The sequence below is a fragment of the Schistocerca americana genome, chromosome 9 (genome assembly GCF_021461395.2).
Source record: "Schistocerca americana isolate TAMUIC-IGC-003095 chromosome 9, iqSchAmer2.1, whole genome shotgun sequence".
In the NCBI taxonomy this organism is placed as follows: Eukaryota; Metazoa; Arthropoda; class Insecta; order Orthoptera; family Acrididae; genus Schistocerca; species Schistocerca americana.
This window is the reverse complement of record NC_060127.1, coordinates 162,160,940-162,184,586: the sequence shown is the minus strand read 5'-3', so window position 1 is coordinate 162,184,586 and position 23,647 is coordinate 162,160,940. Positions and strand designations below refer to the sequence as shown.

Below are 23,647 nucleotides of genomic sequence, written 5' to 3'. Positions count from 1 at the left end.
ATGTCTGGGACTATTTGGTCACTAGATGAACTGTAACTGTCAACATCCGTGCAGTTTCATAGTATGCCAGGTCTGTTCATTAGTGGACTCTTCCACGCTAAACTGAGTCATTTATCATGCTTAAGACGGTTTTAGGGTAATGTCTCCTGGTTGTGACTAACTATGCTGAAGGAAAAACTGACAACACTAAAAGATAATTAATACAAATGAAATTTCAGGAATGTATATGTCTAGGTAACACTGCAAAGTCACAGGCTAATGTAAGTGGGAGATAAATCATTGCAAATGTGAAATGCTAATACATTAATATCTGGTGTAACTGTCAGAATGTTGAATGCAAAAGGGCATGCATTGTGTTCTATAGTTGCTGGATGTCAGATTTTGGGGTGGAGTTCCATGACTGTTGCAGTTGGTCAGGCAACACGGAGATACTTGACGGTGTTTGTGGACGAAGCTGCGGTTGTGCGGTTGTTGTCCGATGATGTCCCATTGAAATGTCCCCTTAGAAAAAATTAAAAAATGACAGTGCTGGAAACCTCTTACATTATTTGATTTTCAAACAGCTGAGCAAAACTGAACGTACTCAGAGATTTCCCTCTTTACTTATTCTGATCATCACTAAACTGACACACAATATTTTTAGTGCAACACAATCTGACTTTCAATAATCCCTACAAAAGAATGGCCCTGACTAACAATAACCTATACTTTACATGAATCACTTACCTCACAAAAATCTTCGTCACTCGAACTACTGCAATACAGCGAGTGCCAATAATGCCAGCTAAATAAAAAATTCTAACTACTGAAGGAACTTACTACTGCTAGGCATAGTTAGCAAATGAAAGATTTTGATAGAGAACAAACAATGTATTTACCTTAATAGTGTTCAAAAGTCATAATATACTGGGTGATCAAAAAGTCTGTATAAATTTGAAAACTTTATAAACCACACAATAATGTAGATAGAGAGGGTAAAATTGATACACATGCTTGGAATGACATGGGGTCTTATTAGAACAAAAAAAAAACTAAGTTCACAAAATGTCTGACAGATGGCGCTGGACAGCAAAACGTCAGTGACTGCGCATGACAATCGTGTATAAACGGAGCTGTAATGAGAGAGAGAATCAGATGCGCCAGCAGTCGCATGTTGACGTTACCTGAAAAGGCGCTTTTAGTGAAGCTGTATTATCAGAATGGGGAATGTGCGAGTTCAGCATTACGATCCTACCGCCATAGGAAGGGGATTCGAACGGGTAAAGGTCCGTTGACAAATGCAGGTGTGGCGAGAATGATTTCAGAGTTCGAAGCCACGGGTTGTTTAGACTATAGACCCCGTAGTGGCCGACCGAGCACAAGGTGTAATGCTGCTGAGACAGTTCAGGAAGAAATGGAGACTGCAGCGGGTTCGCCTATGCACGGGGAAGTCAGCGCTCGTGCAGTCGCACGTCCCACCGGCATTCCATACACTACTATTTGGCTGGCACTGAGGCGTACCCTCCGATGCCATCCGTACAAAATCCATCGGCATCATGAACTGTTACCTGGCGATTTAGTGAAGCGGAGGGCATTTGTGGTGTGGGCGTTTCAAAAGATGGTGGAATATGACGTTTGGTTGAGTAACGTTCTGTGGACCCAGAAAGCTCATTTCATGTTCCGAGGGTCTGTCATCGCCCACAACTGCAGAATTTGGGCTACCGAAAATCCTAGGACTGTCGTGGAAACTCCATTGCACGACGAGAAAGTCACAGTATGGGTTGGATTTACCACATCTACCGTTATCGGGCCTTTTTTCTTCGAGGAAATGCGTGATTCTGGTTTTGTAACTGCTACCGTGACGGGTGAGAGGTACGCCGATATGTTACAGAATCGCATCATCCCCAGCCTGACTGATAAACGCCTGCTGGAACGTACGATGTTTATGCAGGATGGGGCTCCACCCCATATCGTTAGACGCGTGAAAGATCTCTTGCGCGCGTCGTTTGGTGACGATCGTGTGCTCAGCCGCCACTTTCGTCATGCTTGGCCTCCCAGGTACCCAGACCTCAGTCCGTTCGATTATTGGCTTTGGGGTTACCTGAAGTCGCAAGTGTATCGTGATCGACCGACATCTCTAGGGATGTTGAAAGACAACATCTGACGCCAATGCCTCACCATAACTTTGGGCATGCTTTACAGTGCTGTTCACAACATTATTCCTCGACTACAGCTATTGTTGTGGAATGACGGTGGATATATTGACCATTTCCTGTAAAAAACGTCATCTTTGCTTTGTCTTACTTTGTTATGCTAATTATTGCTATTCTGATCAGATGAAGCGCCATGCACAATTCGCATGTTTGGAGTGAGGATAACCCACGTGCCACAGTTACTAGCGCTCATCCAGTGCGGTTCTTCATTAATGTGTGGGTCAGTGTTGTTGGGGACTATTTAATTGGGCCGTATCTGCTACCTAGGCTATTAAATGGCAGCAGGTACTATTACAATTTTCTCGCCAGAGCATTGCCAGAATTGCTGGGAGACATCATGCTCCCTACAAGACAACGCATGTGGTTCCAACATGACGGGGCGCCGGCCACATTTCAGTCGTCGTGTGCGTCGATTCCTGGACCGACGGTTCCGAGAGACGCGGATTAGCAGAGGTGGTCCTGTACCATGGCCTGCTCGATCCCCAGATACGTCCCCTCTGGACTTTTTGTGTGGGGGGAGATACACAACCTTGTTTACGCAACTCCTGTCGTATCAGAAGAGGATCTGGTTGCCTGGATAGCAGCAGCAGCTTGAGTAATTCAGGATACTGCTGGGGTTTTTGCCTGTCAGACAGAACATGATCCGACGGTGTTACCTTTGTTTACGTGTCAATGGAGGCATTTTTTAAAATCTACTGTAATTGAAATTGGGTTGTGTTAATGTGTTGTCTCTTGGTCATAAAAAATGGAAGAGTGTTTGTTGGTTTAATTAATTTGCCGCCAGAGAAATCTTCCTCTACCGATTTAAATACTCCTCATAGGAAAAAATGACATGTGGGAAAAATATTTATTTTGATGTCCCCTACAACCTCCCAGACTTTCTCGGTTTAAATACTTTTCACCCTGTATATTTCAGGTGGGGCAGCCACAAACATCTCCATTGTAACGGCGACTAAATTTCGGGTTTTTCATTCTAATAATCAATGTTAAAATATAAACTCTTTGCTCAGTAGATCACCCTTCATTTGTTGCTCCATTAACGAAGACGTGATAGTTAATAACGTTTTTGGATGTTAGTTCTTATTTACTAATACACACGTAATTATGGAAATAACTTTAGTTTTTTATTAACAAGACTCAATAATAATTAAATGATCATGAATGATTGCGTTTAGCATAGAGGCAAAAAGAGGGTTGATCCTACAATTACTCTCGGCAATTACGGCAACTAAAATGTGTGTGATTTTTATATTTCGTCACTCAAAGATATTATAGCAAGGGCTATGGTCCGTTACTATATGTCGATGCAGTCATTCAAACTTCATACGCGTTTACTTTCACAAAGATAGGTGTCCGGTTCCGTTATTGTATTCAGTTTAAGTCCCTTTATAGTCCCCAGACCCTATCATCAGTTATTCAGCATCTAACAGAATTTAATACCGAGTGCTACTTTTTCTCACCCACACAATTCCTCAGATATTCTTAGTCCGTGGCCTTATGGCAAAAGTGTGTCCCATAAAAATTAACTATAGTCAATTTTCTTGCAGTTTAACAAAATTTCCCTGATCCCTTCCGTACGATAACACACTAAAATGCCCGCTATATCGCAAGCCGCAGCAACGTAGACTTATTCAGAGCGCAGATAACAAGAGAACTGAACTAACAATACCCGCGCATGGTTTATACAGTAGAATATGGGAAAAAAATTAGTCGCGTTAAACCCTCGATTTCCCTGAAGCGCTACTATCCTGCGGGCGTTATTCTGATGAGAGATTATACATCGATAATTTTAATTAAAAGTATTTAGTGCTATTAATTATTTCTGATATTATAGATCATCTCTCTCCTATATCAGAATAAGCCTGACAATATTGTTCTTGAACATTTCCAGAATGAGATTTTCACTCTGCAGCGGAGTGTGCGCTGATATGAAACTTCCTGGCAGATTAAAATTGTGTGCCGGACCGAGACTCGAACTCATGACCTTTGCCTTTCACGGGCAAGTGCCTACCAATGTTTTTTTGTCTTTTTTTTCTTTTTTTTGTAATCTCATTTTGTTCGTTATTGTTCGTTTCAATTGTTCGTGGCGGACGTCACCTGACGCTCGTTGAAGTTAGTTATTAATCCATTCACTCAGTTTTTTTTTGTGTATTTAGAATGTAGAATGTTGGTTTGCTATTGGCTGTTGAGTAAACTGACCAATGGTACAGCAATATTCTTCGCGCGCCTTTCTCTGCTGGTAGAGCAGACTTGGAGTATTCTAGGGAAGAGTCGAAGCCTAGCAATTAAACATCGGACGTGTGTATCAGTAGTTCCGATGGAAATGATAAGTTGCCGGGTCTAGCAGTGTTACATACATCAAAAGTGTTGGAAAGTGACAGCATAATTATTCCGACAGGTGTGTAGAAATTTCGGAAATTTTAAGTGAATTTTGTGACGAAAAAAGACATATATTCCACGTGGCGTATTGAGCAGGTCGGTGGCTAAAAACTGTGACTGCATTTGGTACCGACAGAATTAATATTTGGCGAGCATTATCAATAAAAAAAAAGTATTTTTGTAGCTATTACGTTTTCGGGAAATGCAACACCATAAACTTGCTAACGTCAGTCAAAGGGATTATGAGTGACTCTGTTATGACTAGCACGGGCTCGGCAGTGAAACGTGTTCACCTAAATTTCAGAATACATTAATTGAGGATGAAATTTCCAACCTTTCATTTGTGTGAAAACTTTCTCCCGAAACGTAGATTAGTGACTTCAATTACAGCCTGGTTCACGTCGAAGTACAGTAGGTTTCACTCGGCTTTCCTACTGATGATCTGCTGAGACAATGTTCACATGTAGGTGCAGGTTCGTCGTAAAGGGACGGAAAGAAATACGCGGCCGCATGGTGATCGACTGAGCACGGCAGCTAACCCTCTGACCAAACACGCTGAGCTACCATGCCGGCAAAATTGTGTGCCGGATCGAGACTCAAACTCGGGACCTTTGCCTTTTGCGGGCAAGTGCTCTACCAACTGAGCTACCCAAGCACGAATCACGCTCTGTCCTCACAGCCTTACTTCTGGCAGTACCTCGTCTCCTACCTTCCAAACTTTACAGAAGCTCTCCTGCGAACCAGCAGAACTAGCACTCCTGACCTGCAGAACTAGCACTCCTGAAAGAAAGGATATTGCGGATACATGGCTTAGCCACAGCCTGGGGGATGTTTCCAGAATGAGATTTTCACTCTGCAGCGGAGTGTGCGCTGATATGAAACTTCCTAGCAGATTAAAACTGTGAGTCGTGCTTGGGTAGCTCAGTTGGTAGAACACTTGCTCGCGAAAAGCAAAGGTCCCGAGTTCGAGCCTCGGTCCGGCACACAGTTTTAATCCGCCAGGAAGTTTCATATCAGCGCACACTCCGCTGCAGAGTGAAAATCTCATTTTGAATATTGTTCTGAATTAAAAGAGAGGTTATAAAATGATGGGGTTTGGGGTCAATGGACTACACGTTGTCCTTGAAGGAAACGATTTACGAGGTGCATTCTAGTTCTAAGGCCTCCGATTTTTTTTTCTAATTAACTACTCACCCGAAATCGATGAAACTGGCGTTACTTCTCGACGTAATCGCCCTGCAGACGTACACATTTTTTACAACGCTGACGCCATGATTCCATGGCAGCGGCGAAGGCTTCTTTAGGAGTCTGTTTTGACCACTGGAAAATCGCTGAGGCAATAGCAGCACGGCTGGTGAATGTGCGGCCACGGAGTGTGTCTTTCATTGTTGGAAAAAGCCAAGAGTCACTAGTAGCCAGGTCAGGTGAGTAGGGAGCATGAGGAATCACTTCAAAGTTGTTATCACGAAGAAACTGTTGCATAACGTTAGCTCAATGTGCGGGTGCGTTGGCTTGGTGAAACAGCACACGTGCAGCGCTTCCCGGACGTTTTTGTTGCAGTGCAGGAAGAAATTTGTTCTTCAAAACATTTTCGTAGGATGCACCTGTTACCGTAGTGCCCTTTGGAACGCAATGGGTAAGGATTACGCCCTCGCTGTCCCAGAACATGGACACCATCATTTTTTCAGCACTGGCGGTAACCCGAAATTTTTTTGGAGGCGGTGAATCTGTGTGCTTCCATGGAGCTGACTGGCGCTTTGTTTCTGGATTGAAAAATGGCATCCACATCTCATCCATTGTCACAACCAACAAAAAGAAAGTCCCATTCATGCTGTCATTGCGTGTCAGCATTGCTTGGCAACATGCCACACGGGCAGCCGTGTGGTCAGCCGTCTGTATTCGTGGCACCAACCTGGATGACACTTTTCGCATTTTCAGGTCGTCATGCAGGACTGTGTGCACAGAACCCACAGAAATGCCAACTCTGGAGGCGATCTGTTCAACAGTCATTCGGTGATCCCCCAAAACAATTCTCTCCACTTTCTCGATCATGTCGTCAGACCGGCTTGTGCGAGCCTGAAGTTTTTTCGGTTTGTTGTCACACGATGTTCTGCCTTCATTAAACTGTCGCACCCATGAACGCACTTTCGACACATCCATAACTCCATCACCACATGTCTCCTACAACTGTAGATGAATTTCAATTGGTTTCACACCACGCAAATTCAGAAAACGAATGATTGCATGCTGTTCAAGTAAGGAAAACGTCGCTATTTTGAGTATTTAAAACAGTTCTCATTGTCGCCGCTGGCGGTAAAATTCCATCTGCCGTACGGTGCTGCCATCTCTGGGATGTATTGACAATGAAAGCGGCCTCATTTTAAAACAATGCACATGTTTCTATCTCTTTCCAGGCCAGAGAAAAAAACCAGAGACCTTAGAACGTGAATGGACCTCGTATAAGAGTCCTTTGTGTCACTGCGGTTTCGACTGCTGCTCAAATCGCTGCACATGCAGTACGATGCGCCAGAACCATATGCCGAACACGATGGTCAACCCTCTTGGTAGTGCCATGTGGCTGTCAACGGCCCAATGTTCTTCTGCATGTACATTCTCGTGAGCAACGATTCTGGTAATGATGTACATTGGCTACATTCCTGCCAAGTCTTTCTGCGGGGTAGAAGAAGGAACATCCAACTTTCTGTAGCCCATAACACGACCTCATTCACTCCCAGTGAAGTGTTAACAATGGTGTCTTTGTTGCCTTAAAGGCGTTCCTAACATCAGTTCACCAAGTCCAGTCTCGAAAGTGACACAAAAATTTAAAAATACATGAAGTAGTTCACAAGTGCAGCGTCCAAGGAAAAACGTTCAGCAGTCGGGAACTAACAGAGTTGAGAGAAACGGCACACGTAAACGGAGGAGCAAAATTGACGAAACACTGAATCACTAACACAATGGCACACACAACACTGGCGACGATCTCCGGCGCGCGAATGTTCACTTGACGTGTACGAGTCTGGGGACCTGCAAAAAGGGGAAAAGGGGGGGAGGGTTTAGATGCCAGTGGGAGAGGAGATGGGAGGGGGAGGAAAGAAGGTAGGGGGTTGGGGAAGCCCAGAAGGAGGAGGGAGGGAGGAAGGGAGGAGGGAGAGAAGGGAGAGAGGGTGCCCTTGGGAAAAAACACAGGGTGCGGTAGAGGAGGATCAAAGTTGGTAGGAGGGGTAGATGATGAGGGCACCATCAGGAAGGGGGAGTTGGTGGAAGCCACCTTGGGCGAGGGTATGGTGAATGGAGAAATGGAGAGCAGGTGGGATGTGGGAATGCAGGCGCAGCACCAGACGGGGATAGGAGAGGATGGGAGAGACAAGCGAGTGAGGGGGCTCAAGTTTGCGGGAGGTGTAGAGGATCTGTATCCATTCGAGGAAAAGGAGGAGGTGCGAGAATGGGATGAGGTCATATAGAATTCACCTAAGGGATGGGAGTTGGATGTGATAGGCGATGCGGAGTGCATGGCATTCTAGGATATGAAGGGATTTGTAAAAGGAGGGGCAGAGATCCAGGCGGGATGAGCATAGCAGAGGATAGGGCGGATATGGGATTTATTGGTGTGGAGGATGGTGGAGGGGTCCAGACTCCATGTGTGGCCAGAAAGGAGGAGACGGAGTTGGGAGTGTGCCTTGGCTTGGATAGTCCGGAGATGGGGGGTCCAGGAGAGGTGACGTTCAAGGGTGACACAAGATACTTGAGGGTGGGAGTGAGGGTGATAGGATGGCCACAAATGGTGATATAGAAGTCGAAGATACGGAAGGAAGAGGTGGTTTTACCTACAATGATCGCCTGGGTCTTGGACGATCAAGACAGTTATAGCGCGTATTTACTAGACTTTCGTCCTCTTAGCAGCGCTACTAGCGCCACTCTCATACGACTGGCGCGAAATTTGAATAGACGTAATTTTTCAGATGTAGAAACACATCTACAACATTTGGTTTATATCGCGCAACTCCTTCGTAGTGCTGCAATTTTTTCTCTGTCAGTGAATTTGTCCAGTGTGCTTAAAACCGACTGACACTGGCAAGGTGTGTTACTTACCTTTGGTCTCTGTCATTTACGATGTTTTTACGGCGACTGTTATCACACAGTGTTACATAGCTCCTAGTGGAACCATTCCATGTAGACAGGTTGGACAGGCCGCACTGATACACCACGTAGTACGATCGTGAGCATGCCCAAATACAAGAGATCCTCTCTGGATTTCTGTTACACTTCCACATCGTCCCGGCTTCCTGCATGGATTCCATAAATCTGACTGCCACTTACATACCATTTTTGTGCTACGACTTACATCAGCACTGGACAGTCACGTGACCATCTGGTTCAGTTCAGCACCACTGCAGTGCTCCACGGCGACCACTGTGCTGTTTTAAGGGAGTGACTGATCTTCTTTCGTAAGTTTACCAGGAATCTAACGGGACTGACAGAGAGAACATCTAGCCAGTGTAACCCTTCGCTCACACTCACCTTGCAGATGTTCCGGCGCTGCCTGTGCGTGGTTCCTTGTTGGCACTGTTCGGTGGTTGTCACTGCTGGCCAGTTGAAGGGTGCTTCTCTTCAGAGAAGGTCTGACCCTGGGCTGGTTACTGCCGCAGTGCGTAGAGCTGAGAGCGAACTCCCTCAGTCAGAACAGACGCCAACTGACAGAAGACACCCTTTTACGATCGGCTGTTTAGCTTACAGGCGCAACCCGGGCCAGACCAAGTCCCTCTGGAAACGAGAAAAGAGTTAGAACTCACATGCCACGAAAATGTCCTCTTTCAAGGAATATCAAACATCCATGAAAATCATGCCCTTTTTGGCACGATTTTTTTCACATAAAAGTAGCTGTTCCCGGTCATGCATTACTGTTCTCGGTCTGGTTAACTGGAAATAAAAGAAAAGAAAAAGCACATGTTTCTAACATTTATAGCAATTGGTTATACATCCTTAACTCATTCCCCTCCCCCTGTCTCTGCCCTTCTCTTCTTCCCATCCTCCTTCTCCTCTGTCTGTCCATCACCGCCGGCCGTTGTGGCCGAGCGGTTCTAGGAGCTTCAGTCTGGAACCGCGCGACCGCTACGGACGCAGGTTCGAATCCTGCCTCGGGCATGGATGTGTGTGATGTCCTTAGGTTAGTTAGGTTTAAGTAGTTCTAAGTTCTAGGGGACTGGTGACCTCAGATGTTAAGTCCCATAGTGCTCAGAGCCATTTTTTTGGTCCATCACCCCCTCCCCCTCTCTCTGTCCATCTTCTCCTGTCTTCTCTCTCCATCTCTTCCTGCGCTTTCTGCCTCCTCCACTTTGTATCCATATCCTCCTTGTCTACGTCCACTTGGTCCTACTTATATGTCTGTTTCCTCTTCCCCCTCTCTGACTCTGTTTATTTTTTTTCTGTAAGTCCAGGTCCTGTAGTGGTATTATAAGCCGATAAGCCATAAATACAACGTTCCTGTATATTAACAATGTATCACTGTACATATATATATCCAAAAGTTTATTATTGTGCAAAAATTTGAAGGGAAACGGTCAAAAAGTATTCCCCTGTGTAGATTTCTGGATGCACATGGTGTCGTATGGTCCTGCTGGAATTGGCCAAGTCTGCCGGAATGCAGCAGGTCATCAGATAGGATGCTTACATACATGTCACCTGTCAGAGCCGTATCTAGGCGCATCATGGGTCCCATATCACTTAAACTGCACATGCCCCACACCATTACAATCAGAATTACGAGCAGAACACTTATGATTAAGCCCACTAACTAAGTAACATACTGCATACCAAATGGGGGGCAATGATTATGCGTGAAAAACAATTTATTAACTGGAATTATAATCATGGAGTGAACAGCACTATTCAAAACCTAACAATTAACAGAGAAGCCCAAGATGATGAAATAATGTGTTGGTACAAGTTTAAATGGAGAAGCCCAAGATGATGAAAGAAAATGTTGGTACAAGTTTAAACACGCCTAGAGTCTCATCCGCTTATCTCCCACATTAGTAGCCCATAAACTGAAAACTTATAATTAATGTCAGGCCGATACCAGTCAGAACTCCATAAACACCAAACATGCATATCTGGTAAGAACATCTTAGTACTCCCTATAAGCTGTATGGAGAAGTAAAGGAGAATGCTGCCAAATCCCACTCACGAAATGCCATTAAGAAGCGAGCAGGGGCCTGTTTAAGTTTGGGCCTAAAAATGTAACCAGCTAAAAAATGATATGCTGACGAATAGATAATGCTAAATCACACTATAAGGAACCAATTATAACTTCACAATCCTAAGTATAATTTCAGAGTATGAGCTAAAAAATCTATAAACAAATATTTTATTCTGTTGTGCTGGGTGTACACGGAAATTTGTCTTAACGCTGCTAGTTTCATTTTGTAGTTTTAAGTGCTTTTATTATTATGAGTCACTTTCTGTAAAGCTTACTCTGTAGTACTCCTTGAGATACACAATAAGTGTATTATTATGCATGTGCCTGAAGATCGCATAATGGAATGCCGAAACTGGTAGTAAAAATAAAATAAAATAACACCTCAACTGCACAGCTGTTGGCGAATTTCATTGCTAAATACTTGAACAGCCGCTGTCCCATGTCCACAATGGATCAACAGAGAACGAAATCATAAAGTTGAGTGAAAAAAAGGCTTTAAAATATTGACATTAATTTTCAGGGTGAAAGGGTATCAGTGATAAGATTCTAGGATGACACCGCTGTCCACAGTCAAAGTGGGGAAGAACCGCATGACCTGTCACATGGAATGAAGAATCTACTCATTTAGTGTGACTATTTTTATGGTATTGTTGCAGTGTCTGTAGTTCTTATCAAATAGGCGAGTAGATTGCACTTTGATTATGAATGTGGTGGCACCACCATTTGAGATAGGAAAGTTAGATTCAGTGCAATATTTCTGAGAGCACAAGTTACAGCTAGGTGCGGCCCTGTTGACAGTAAGTTACGCTGACCAGCGGTTGCGAAGTAGAATGGAGGCCACACGGCCATCAAACCGCTGAGAAGAGTAAACACAGCGGTTAGCATGGCGCGAGTTGCAGGCAGAAGGGGCCCACTGGTGCAACCTAGGTGTTATTAGTACAATGACTCGGAGCGGCACATTAGCAAAACAGTGGCACACAGCCAGATATAAATAGATGCCGGTTTTCTAACGAGGGGATTCAAGTGTGGCAGCTCTCCTGGACGGTGGGTCATGTTACACCACTGGCTACACATAGCAGCAGATGGGGGACGGGGCGCCAGCATTGCAGTCTATGTCAGATCACTGGTTTGACCATCTGAGGCCAACCCAGGGTCCGTATCAGCCAGTGGCAGGCCACTCGACGGCTCACTACTGTGGGCTATCTGGTTGGCTCCCAACACATGCCAGAGGCACCCTGAGGTGAAGGCCGCTGAATCATCTGCCGGCACATCCTTATGTCAAAACACTGCGGCTGTACATGGTCGGCACGCTGCAGAACGTTGCACTGGTCACTGAGGTAGCCCTTCCGCGCCAAGCTGTTTTGCAGGCATCGAAGTGGCGTCCTCAGCATTGCGGTACCCTTTGAAGCAGACAGGGGGGAACGCAGCACTCGGAATAATAAAATACTTGAAGATCACAGCCAAGTTTTAATACGGCAGATCCTGACAGTTTCCATCCGTGTTGTACATTCCTCCACCGAACGCGAACATCTATATTTGGCAGTGATGGCAACATTTGGTGTCAGAATAGTTGGTGTTGTCTGTCCCACCACCTGCATTACAAAATGTGGTGACTGCTGACCAATTTTTCTTTTTGAGTGTTGGATGTTTTCTTTCTTGCGTTGTCAGAGTAAGTGTTAGTGTGTTTGGGGCAGTAAGATTTTTTTTTTCATGGCATTTAATTACTTTTGTATTGGGTTGAGTATGATGTTTTATTTATATCCTCCTAAAATGTAAGATGAGATACTGACCTGCAGGAAGTCAGTTTATTTTTGTAGTTAAATGTTTTGTTTCTGTGGGATTTTGTAGACTGAAATGGGACTAACTGGGAACGAAAGCAACACAATGGCAGAGTCAACGACGCAAGGTGTGTCGGAGCCAGAAGAGGTACGGATTTGGTTGGAAAAGGCAGCACAATTAACAGCGGACAATAGGCAGTTGAGAAGTCAATTAACATCTAGGAGTGAGCGGGAAACTGCATCAGATCAGTCCTTGTTGCCTAGGGTGCTGCTGCAGGAGATCGATCCACCTACCACAAGTTTGATTATTCCATTTTCTGGCAAGGCATCTGAGGATGTGTGTTCGTTTGTGGAGGACTTGGAAACTTCAGCTGTGATGAATGGTTGGTCTGATGAACAGCTGTTACATGTAGTCAAAATTAGATCAACGAGTGAAGTGAAGACATATGTAAGGTGTTCTCAGGCCTAAGGAAGGCAGGACAGTTTAAGCAGTTGAAGGAGGGGCCTTTACAGAGGTACAAGAGATAGAATAGCGCTCGGTACCTTAGGGATAGGTTGAGTACAATGACGAAGAGACAGGGAGAGGTAGTACAGAAATTTACTGAGAGAATAAGAGAAATTAACGAGTATACTTACGAGTTCGGTCAGAGCGATGAAGCAAATGGTGTTCTGTTGCAGGAGGCCGAGCAAAGGGCACTTGAGGTATTTTTGAGGGGGGTTACCGGCGCATATAGCGAGGAAAGTGCTTGAAGGGACTCCGAAAGATTTGTATTCGGCCATTCAGTAGGCAATCCAATGGAGGAAATAGAGATGGCAATGGGGGTATGTGACAGACAAACAGTGTTTACAGTGGGTATAAAATGTTGATCGTATGGGACATGTGCAGAGGCAATGTACCCAGCCACCGAGGAATGGAAGAAGGGGTAGAAATCACGGCGTAGAGGATGGAAAAGTGGAGTTAGTAGCGGTGGACAATCGTTAAACGGCCCAAGACTCACCTAAGGGAGCTCCCATTTAATTTCAATGCTACAAATACGTACTCAGAGGTGGAATGTTCAGTAGTAGGATCCATAGCAACTTGAAGTTTAATATTTTGTTGGACACAGGGGCGCAAGTGTCAGTGACTATGAAGAGTGTAATGGGACAAAGGAAGTTAGACCCACCACATTACAGGTTGCGTGGAGTGGAGGATAAGGAGGTCACACCTTTGGGGCCAGTGCCGGTTGACTTTCGCATAGGGAAATTCCGATTTGATGTATGCATGGAGGTAGTACCATGGGTAAGCGACGGCTCCGACATGATCCTAGGAGTAGATTTCTTGCATCAACCTCATGCCAAAATTGACCTTGGACAACGAACTGTGGAACTTGGTGGAATGTTATTTCATCTAGGGGAAACTGTTGTCGATGCAGAGCTGTTGCGAGGGGCGTTCAACGTAATGAACAAGCCAAATCAGCTGCGTACATTAGCATTAAGGCTTAATTCACGTGAATGTGTCTGGTGGCACCGGAAAGTAGCTTTGTGTAAGTGTAGAGTCAAGTCTAGCTGTGGATAAGATACGTGTTATTGAACCATTGGATCCATCACGTTGTTTTGTGAAACGTAGTATTGTACGAGTACAAGAGGGAAGCGATGGGCGAGTAGTCCCGGTGAATATGGATAATTTAGCACTGTAGACGCGAGTTTGGGAAAAGGGGTTTCAGTAGCGAATTTGGATGTACCAGATAACTAAGACTGGTATTCGAGAGGTAGGCGTTGCGATCAACTACTAACTGCCGATAGAACTGCATTGCATAACAAATTTAAGCATTTGAAAGAAGGAGAAAAAGAGTATATGGAAGAATTGTTGTGGGAATTTAAGGATTTGTTTTTTCCGCGAGGGCCGTTACCTTGGGAATTTAAGGATTTGTTTTTTCCGCGAGGGCCGTTACCAGCAACTCCATTAGTTCAACATAGGATAGCAACAGGGAACGAAGCACCTGTTTATTGTAAACCATACTGAATACCGAGGTATTTGCAGCTGTTTGTGGAGGGTTTCATTGATCAGCAGCTTGCGGACGGTATTCTAGAGCATAGTAATACTTGCTGGCGAGCGGGCATTGTTGTTGTGCATAAAAAATCTATGGATGGAACTAAGAAATACAGGTTCTGTTGTGACTACCGATACCTCAATAATAAGACAGTAATGGCTGCATACCCCATTCCAAACATATCGGAGACTTTGAATCACTTAGGACAGTGCCAGTACTTTTCTATGATGGATTTGACAAGTGGTTATCTTCAGTTAAAGGTGGCTAAAGATGTTCGTCCAAGACCTGCTTTCTCTACTCCTGGAGGCCATTACCAGTACATCAGAATGCCATTAAGTTTGAAAAACGCTCCAGCAACATTTCAGAGGTTGCTAGACAGTGTGTTGAGGGGTTTGAAACCACTGCACTGTCTTGTCTATTTGGATGACATTATAGTGTTTTCAGGTAGTATGGAGTAGCACAGACGGCGGTTAAGGGAAGTCTTTATGAGATTAAGAGCAGCTCGTTTGACGTTGAGCCTGGAGAAGTGTCATTTTGCATTGGAAGAAGTGAAATATTTAGGTCATATCATCAGTAAAGACCGAGTTGTGAACAGATCCGAGGTTGGTACAGGCTGTAAGGGATTGTCAGGAGCCGAAAATAGTTAAGGAAGTGAAATCATTCCTCGGAATTTGCAATTTCTTTCGAAAGTTTGTGAAGGATTTTGCAGATTTAGCACAGGCATTGATGCGATTGTTAAGGAAGGGTGTGAAATCTGAGTGGACAGAAGAGTGTCAGAAAGCGTTTGACAAACTGAAAGAAGTGTTAACTCCGGTTCTTGTGTTTCCAGATTCTGAAAAGGAATTTATTCTAGCATGCGATGTATCGAATCAAGCATTAGGGTGTGTTCTTAGTCAGGAAATTGATGGGAAAGAACATCCTGTAGCCTATGAGTCTAGGCAGTTGAATGCAGAAGAGAGGAATTACTCAACAACAGAGAGGGAGATGCTTAGCATAATCTATGGAATCAAATATTTTAAATGTTAATTATATGGGAGAAGATTTCGGGTAGTGACGGATCATGCTGCGTTGAAGTGGTTGTTGGGGTTGAAGGATCCGTCGACTAGACTCGCTAGCTGGGCTGTGAGGATTAGTAAATTCGACTATGAGGTGGTGCACAAGCCTGTGAAGAAGCACGGTAATGTGGATGCACTGAATAGAAAGGTCATAGGTTATGACCTAGCAGTATGGCAAAAATTACAGGCCGTGGACCACGATTAGATGCAATTTAATATGTACATACGTCTTCTGTCCAGGGAAAAGAAGTTAGCGCCAAGGGTAGTAGTGCCAGCGAAGCTGAGAGATGAGGTTTTAAAAGAAGCACATGATTACGTGTTATGTGGTCATGGTGGGACTAGAGCGACGAATAGGAGAGTGGCAGAGAGGTATTGGTAGCGGGGCAGGAAAGTAGATGTGGATCAGTATGTCAAGAATTGTATACCATATGTGCAGAGAGTAGATTTGAGTCGGAAACGGATTCAGCTGAAACGATTGCCGGAAGCGATTTGTCCATTTTCTATGTTGGGAATTAATGTCTTAGGACTTTTCAGTTGAACATCATCGGGGAACAGATTCGTTCTGACAATAATAGACCATTTTTCGAGGTATGTGGAGATGGTGGCTATGCCAAATCAACAGGTAACCATGGTCACACAAGAGTTAATAAACAACTGGATTTTGAAATTTCGTGTACCAGAGACAATAATTACTGACCAAGGGACCAATTTCATGTCGGGTTTAATGAAGGAACTGCGTAAATTGTTGAACGTAAAGAAATTGAGGATGAGTGTGTGGCATCCACAGGCGAATGGAAGGACAGAACAGGTACACAGAACAATCGGGAAGATGCCGAGTTTTTTGTGGATTCTGCTCACTGTCATTGGGACGAGTATTTGAAGCATATTGCATGTGCATACAACGCAAAAATCCATACCAATACCGGTTTGTCTCCGTTGAAGTAGTGTACAGGCGAAAAATGGCGTCACCGTTTGATTTATTGAAGCTCCAGAAAGGAAGGACCGCTGAATCTGTAGATCAGTTTGCACGGACAATTCGGGATGTTTGAAAACAGGTACAAAAGACGAATGTGAAGGCTTTGGAAAGGCAGGAAGACGCAGTGAAGCGGAAAGGAAGTTTACCGCAGTACACAGTAGGGCAATGGGTAATGCTATCCAGCCCCATATGCCAAAAGGGAAAATGAAGAAGTCCGTCACGAGGTATCAAGGACCATACCAAGTAGTTGAAACAACATTCCCCGTTAATGTTAAGCTTCAGCTGCCAACTAGAACAACGATAGTACACATTGGGCAGTTGCGGCCATTTAAGGGTTGTCCAGATGTGATTCTGGGCATGTCACAGGAAGGGAAGATGAAAAAAGAGAGTGGAGAGAGGTGTGAAGCACGGGGAAAACCAGAAAGACAGAGTACAGCATGATGTACCGTATGCTTTGCGATCCAGAAAGTAGTAGAGTATTTGTAGCTTTTGATTTATTGTTATGTATCATTGGGTTTGCGTAGATTAATTAGCCATTGTATTTTCATATGTTGTACGTGTTTTCGAGTATTGTGAGCCTGCTGGGACAGCAGTCTTTTTGAAGAGGGAGGAAGGGTTATGGTGATCACTGTCCTCAGGTCACTGACAAGGCGAGCGTTGAGCAAGTTGGCAAAAGTAAAAAACTAAGGAGGTATTGCTGATCTCGGCATTTAACAGCTGGTACACCGAGATGTCAAGGGAGGAATTACGGATCTGTCATAGAGGGTAGGTAACGGTATGTCCAGCCAGGGTGATAAGCACCAATCCCGTCACATGCACGGTGCAGTTATTGTTAGTGAGGACGAAATAAATGTGCTGTCCAAGGGACATCGTGGAGCCAAAATTGAGCTTGCAACGGGTCGGGATGGATTGCATCTTCTCCACCTACGAAAACTTTATAGCAGTAGCAAGTTGCTTTGAACAGGGAGTATTTGCAGAAGAGAAATGTACAGAGCTCGAGGGAAGCGGAATTTTAATCACTGGAACTGCGTGTAACATAATAGGACCAACCTTCCATCTGCTAGCATCAATTTCAGGGGTCACGCACTTGAATGTTACACAGCCACAGCTGTACTGGCCAGAAGCAACTTTAGAGTTTTTGCCAAGACAGAAACTGACCTTGTTAAATCAAACTCTGGAGTCAGGACTGTTGAGATCCGTAAAACCAGTTCATTTCAGAGCAAGAGGGTGCATATCAGCTGAGCAACTTGTGCAGCATGTCGTTCAATATAGGGAAAGTGTTGTGTACATAGTTCCGCGTAGTCAGCGTGTACACAACTTTCCCACTAGAGCGCGCCCCTCTAAGCACAACAGTGCAGGCGCAGCACTCTTCTGTCTCCGCACTACGAGATGGCGCTGCCTAAGAGACAGACCAAATTCTGCTTCCGCTGATCCGTGTATTAATATGTCACGCAGCCAATGAGATTGCTGCTAACGTAGAACCTTTTCTCCTCGTGGATCACACTCGTGCAGTGATACCTGAACGCTCGAGATATTATAATGAGTGTACAGACCTCCGATTAGTCAGTCTGCGTTAGTCTGCATAAGTCTGTAGTCAAGTTTCAGTCTGCACCTAATAAGATTACCATATTCCTGTACATCAGAGATTTGTGAGAATAAGATTAACGTACCAAGACCAAAGGAACTTCAGATTGCCAGTTGTAAACAGCATCCAGAATCAAGTTACGTAATGTCTGTGTTATTTATTATTTTAATAAATGTGTGTGAAAATTAATCAAGTTCTGTTTAAAGTTGGTCACCGTCAATCTGCTACTCTAAGCATGCAAATGGCATTTCTATCATCTGACCTAACGGCAGAAGATAAACATGCCACGATAAGACCACGAGACATATTGCTGACACTCACCTACTTCGTTAGAGTGACCAGTCAAATAATCTGATGGTGTGTGTTCCGAAGGTCTTACAGTATGCACACCACAGAAAGGCAACAAGTAAAGATTTCTATGAGCACCTCTGTGCCATGTGCCATCACAGCCTTAACTTTGTTGTGTTTTGTTTTCATTCTGATCAGGCACAGAGCCAATTCCAAGAGGGAACCGATGGTAGTCAAAATCCCAGTTGATTGAGTACCGAGGGCGTAAGACAGGTAGGTAAGGGGTTGATCGAGTATAAAGTGGAATTTTTAAATTTTATCTCATATCATGGGTTTTAAGAGGACAAGATCACATCTAAGTTTTCTAATAGTAATAGTAAATATGCCATACGTACATGCCGACCCGAACAAATTTAAGAGTAACTAGGGGTCGACCCGGGGACCTGGTTTCAAGGGGGGAATAATGTAGTGGCACCACCGTTTAAGATAGGAAAGTTAGATTTGGTACGATATTTCTGAGTGCACAAGTTACAGCCAGCCGTGGGCCTGTTGAAAGTAAGTTACGTTGACCAGAGGTTGCAAAGTAGAATGCAGGCCACAGGGCCATCAGTGCGCTGAAAAGAGAAACGCAGTGGTTTGCATGGCGCGAATTAGGCAGAAGGGGCCCACTGGTGCAACCTAGGGGTTATGAGTACGTGACTCGGAGCAGTATATTAGCAAAATGGTGGCACACAGCCCGATATAAATAGATGCCGGTTTTCTAACGCGGGGATTCAAGTGTGGCAGCTCTCCTGGACGGTGGGGCATGTTACACCACTGGCTACATGCAGTAGCAGACGGGGCACCAGCGTTGCAGTCTATGGCAGGTCACTGGTTCGACCCTCTGAGAGGCCAATGCTGGGTCCATAGCCAGCCAGCGGCGGGCCACTCAATGGCTTGCTACCACGGGCAGTCTGGTTGGCTCCCAACACATGCCGGAGGCATCCTGAGGCTAAGGCCGCTGAGTCAGCTGCCGGCACATCCTGACACTGTCAAAACACTGTGGCTATACACGTCCGACACACCGCAGAATGTTGCCCTTCTGCGCCAAGCTGTTTTGCAGATAGTGAAGTGGCGTCCTCTGCATCGTGGGACCCGTGACGCAGACAGGAGGGGAATGTGGCACTTTAGCTGGGATTAATATAATACTTGAAGATCGTGGTCGAGTTTTAATACGGCGCATCCTGACGGTTTCCATCCACGTCCAACATCCCTCCACCACACGCCAACATCTACCTTTGGCAGTGATGGCTACATCAATTAGATTTCAAGAGCAGACAAGTGCCTGGATTAATGGACAATCAGCTTAATAGCTCATGTATCAAATGGTTCAAATGGCTCTAAGCACTATGGGACTTACCATTGGAGGTCATCAGTTCCATAGACTTAGAACTACTTAAACCTAACTAAGGCCCATATTACACTATCAAATTTCTTTGTCAAATACTTTTGTCCAATATCTTTGTCAAAGATATTTGATGATGTAATAAGGAACTTTGTCAAATGTCGTCCAATATTTGATCAAATCGAGGGCCTCGATGTAGATTTGATCAAAGAAGTCGCTTGTCTTCTGTTCACTGCAATGTGACATGTTACCACATGGAGCGCTAGCATCGCTGCATTCTGTCGTCTGTAGTGTTTTCATAAACATTGCTGGTAAATACAATTGGTGTGTGCCGACAACTACAAAATTAATAGAGATGTATGAAGCTGATGAGGCGCTTTACAACGTGAGGCACGCTGAATACAAAAATAATTAAGATTGGAGACCTAACCTAACCTAACCTAACCTAACCCTCTCCTGTAGCAAGGAATCAGAGTGTTACAGTGAGCCTGTCTTCTGCAGATATAGCAGTTCTTAAGTGAATATTGTGCTTTGTGGTATGAGGATACACTTCATTGAGCACATACAGAAATGTATGTTCATCCATTCTTAAGTAATTGATGTACGACTTGACGACATCCACTATAAGCTCACGTAACAAGTTTTGTTGAATGCTTTTATCGTGTCGTCGTAAAACCCACGGATTCACCCAGGTGTGTTTCCTTTTCTTCCCCCGCTTCTCTTCCGCATGAGAACACAGTTGTGGTACATGCAACTGCTGCGGTTAACAACAAGTTCTTGTTGTCTGCCATCTTGAACTTTGACGAAAAATATGATGACAGTGTAATACCCCTTCTAGCGCTACGCCAAAGACCTTTGTCAAATATATTTGACGGAATATTTGATCACATATTTGATCAAATCTTTGACAAAGAAATTTAATAGTGTCATACCGGCCTAACCTAAGGACATCACACACATCCATGCCTGAAGCAGGATTCGAACCAGCAACTGTAGCAGCAGCGCGGTTCTGGACTAAGGCGCCCAGAACCGCTCGGCCACATCGGCCGGCATGTATCAAAGTTGCAGATAAGAATAACATACAGAAGAATGGAAAACAAAACTGAGGAGCAGTTAGATGACGATCAGATCGGCTTTAGGATAGGTAAAGGCACCAGAGAGGCAATTCCTACTTTGGGCTTGATAATCGAATCCAGACTGAAGAAAAATAAAGACACGCTCATAGGATTTGCTGATCTGGAGTAAGCAATCGACAATATAAAATGATGCAAAATGTTACAAATTCTGAGAAAATAGGGGAAATCTATAGGAAACGATGGGTTATATGTAATATGTACAAGAAGCAAGTGTGAACGATAAGAATGGGAGACCAAGAACAAAGTGCTGAGATTGAAAAATGTGTAAGAGAGGGACGCAGTCTTTTTCCCCTACTTTTCAATATATACATCGAAGAAGCACTGACAGAAATAAAAGGAAGGTTCCAGAGTGGGATTAAATTTCAAGGTGAAAGCATATCAATGATAAGATTCGCTGATGGCATTGCTATCCTCAGTGAAAGTGAAGAAAAGTTAGAGGGTCTGTTGAATGGAATGCATGAGTACAGAATATTAATTAAGAGTAAATACTAACACGAATTCTTTACAGACGAATGGAAAAACTGGTAGAAGCCAACCTCGAGGAAGATCAGTTTGGATTCCGTAGAAATATTGGAACACGTGAGGCAACACTAACCTTACGACTTGTCTTAGAAGAAAGATTAAGCAATGGCAAACCTACGTAGACTTGTAGACTTTCTGCTTTTGACAGTGTTGACTGGAATATTCTGTTTCAAATTCAAATGGTGGCAGGGGTAAAATACAGGGAGCGAAAAGCTATTTACAATTTGTACAGAAACCAGATGGCAGTTATAAGAGTCGAGGGGCATGAAACGGAAGCAATGGTTGGGACGGGAGTGAGACAGGGTTGTAGCCTACCCCGATGTTATTCAATCTGTATATTGAGCAAGCAGTAAAGAAAACAAAAGAAAAATTCGGAGTAGGTATTAAAATCCATGGAGAAGAAATAAAAACTTTGAGGTTCGCCGATGACATTGTAATTCTGTCAGAGACAGCAAAGGACTTGGAAGAGCAGTTGAACGGAATGGACAGTGTCTTGAAAGGAGGATATAAGATGAACATCAACAAAAGCAAAACGTGGATAATGGAATGTAGTCGAATTAAGTTGGGTGATGCTGAGGGAATCAGATTAGGAAATGAGACACTTAAAGTAGTACATGAGTTTTGCTATTTGGGGAGCAAAATAACTGATGATGGTCGAAGTAAAGAGGATATAAAATGTAGACTGGCAATGGCAAGGAAAGCGTTTCTGAAGAAGAGAAATTTGTTAACATCGAGTATAGATTTAAGTGTCAGGAAGTCGTTTCTGAAAGTATTTGTATGGAGTGTAGCCATGTATGGAAGTGAAACATGGACGATAAATAGTTTGGACAGAAAGAAAATAGAAGCTTTCGAAATGTGCTGCTACAGAAGAATGCTGAAGATTAGATGGGTAGATCACATGAGGAGGTATTGAATAGAATTGGGGAGAAGAGACGTTTGTGGCACAAGTTGACGAGAAGAAGGGACCGGTTGGTAGGACATGTTCTGAGGCATCAAGGGATCACCAATTTAGTATTGGAGGGCAGCGTGGAGGGTAAAAATAGTAGATGGAGACCAAGCGATGAATACACTAATCAGATTCAGAAGGATGTAGGCTGCAGTACGTATTGGGAGATGAAGAAACTTGCACAGGATAGAGTAGCATGGAGAGCTGCATCAAACCAGTCTCAGGACTGAAGACCACAACAACAACAGATAAAAATGACATTTTCAAATCGGTATAGTACGAGAAACAAAACCAGACATAAATGACACTTTAATTGCAGATCAAGTTCACTGTATTGTAAATAATAAATCTAGAATTCAAGTTTCACAGAAAATAGACATCTAATTCTGATAATTAATTGTCAACCATATTTTTTTCAGGTGGTTCTCGACGATGGTCCAGAAGATGATACTGAGAACAGCGAGAAACTTTACGTCAGAATCAGGGATCACAAAGTAGGTGGAGGCAAGGAATTCTGCTGTCTGAGAAGCAAAATAGGCCACAATGGATGGAGCAAGGATGGCATTTAAAGCAGACTAGCACTGGAAAAAGAGGGCATTCCTGGGCAAGAGAAGTCTACTAGAATCAAACATAGGCCTTAATTTCAGGAAGAAATTACTGAGAATGTACGTTTGGAGCACAGCATTGTATGGTAGTGAAACATGGACTGTGGGGAAACTGGAAGAGAAGAGAATCGAAGAGTTGGAGATGTCACTTTACAGAAAAATGTTGAAAATTACGTGGAGTGATAATGTAAAGAATGAGGAGGTTCTCCGCAGGATCGGTGAGTAGAGGAATGTATTGAAGACACTGACAAGAAGAAGGGACAGGATGATGGGACATCTGTCACGACAGCAGGAAATAACTTCCATGGTACTAGAGTGAGATGCAGCACTACATCCAGCAAAGGCTCTGTCCAGGTATAGTAGAGGTCAGCGAAGTGAAATGGACAAAAGCCTAGGATTTCTGGTAAGATGAGCATAGGGTAGTATTAACAGCAGCAGAAAATAGTATATCGGGAGTAGGATTCATTATGAATAGGAACGTAGGGCAGAGAGTGTGTTACTGTGAACAGTTCAGTGACAGGGTTGTTCTTATCAGAATCGACAGCAAAGCAACACCGACAATCATAGTAGAG

At 44.0% G+C, this 23,647-nt stretch overlaps 1 long non-coding RNA gene across 2 annotated transcripts in view; it reads right to left on the bottom strand.

Annotated features, from left to right (window-relative positions):
* LOC124551141 overlaps window positions 1–23,647 on the bottom strand; it is a 69,237-nt gene that overhangs the window by 23,924 nt on the left and 21,666 nt on the right. For both annotated transcript variants that reach the window (XR_006967782.1, XR_006967781.1), the window contains exon 2: window positions 9,093–9,335. This is a non-coding gene — a long non-coding RNA (uncharacterized LOC124551141). The remainder of the gene's footprint in view (window positions 1–9,092; window positions 9,336–23,647) is intronic.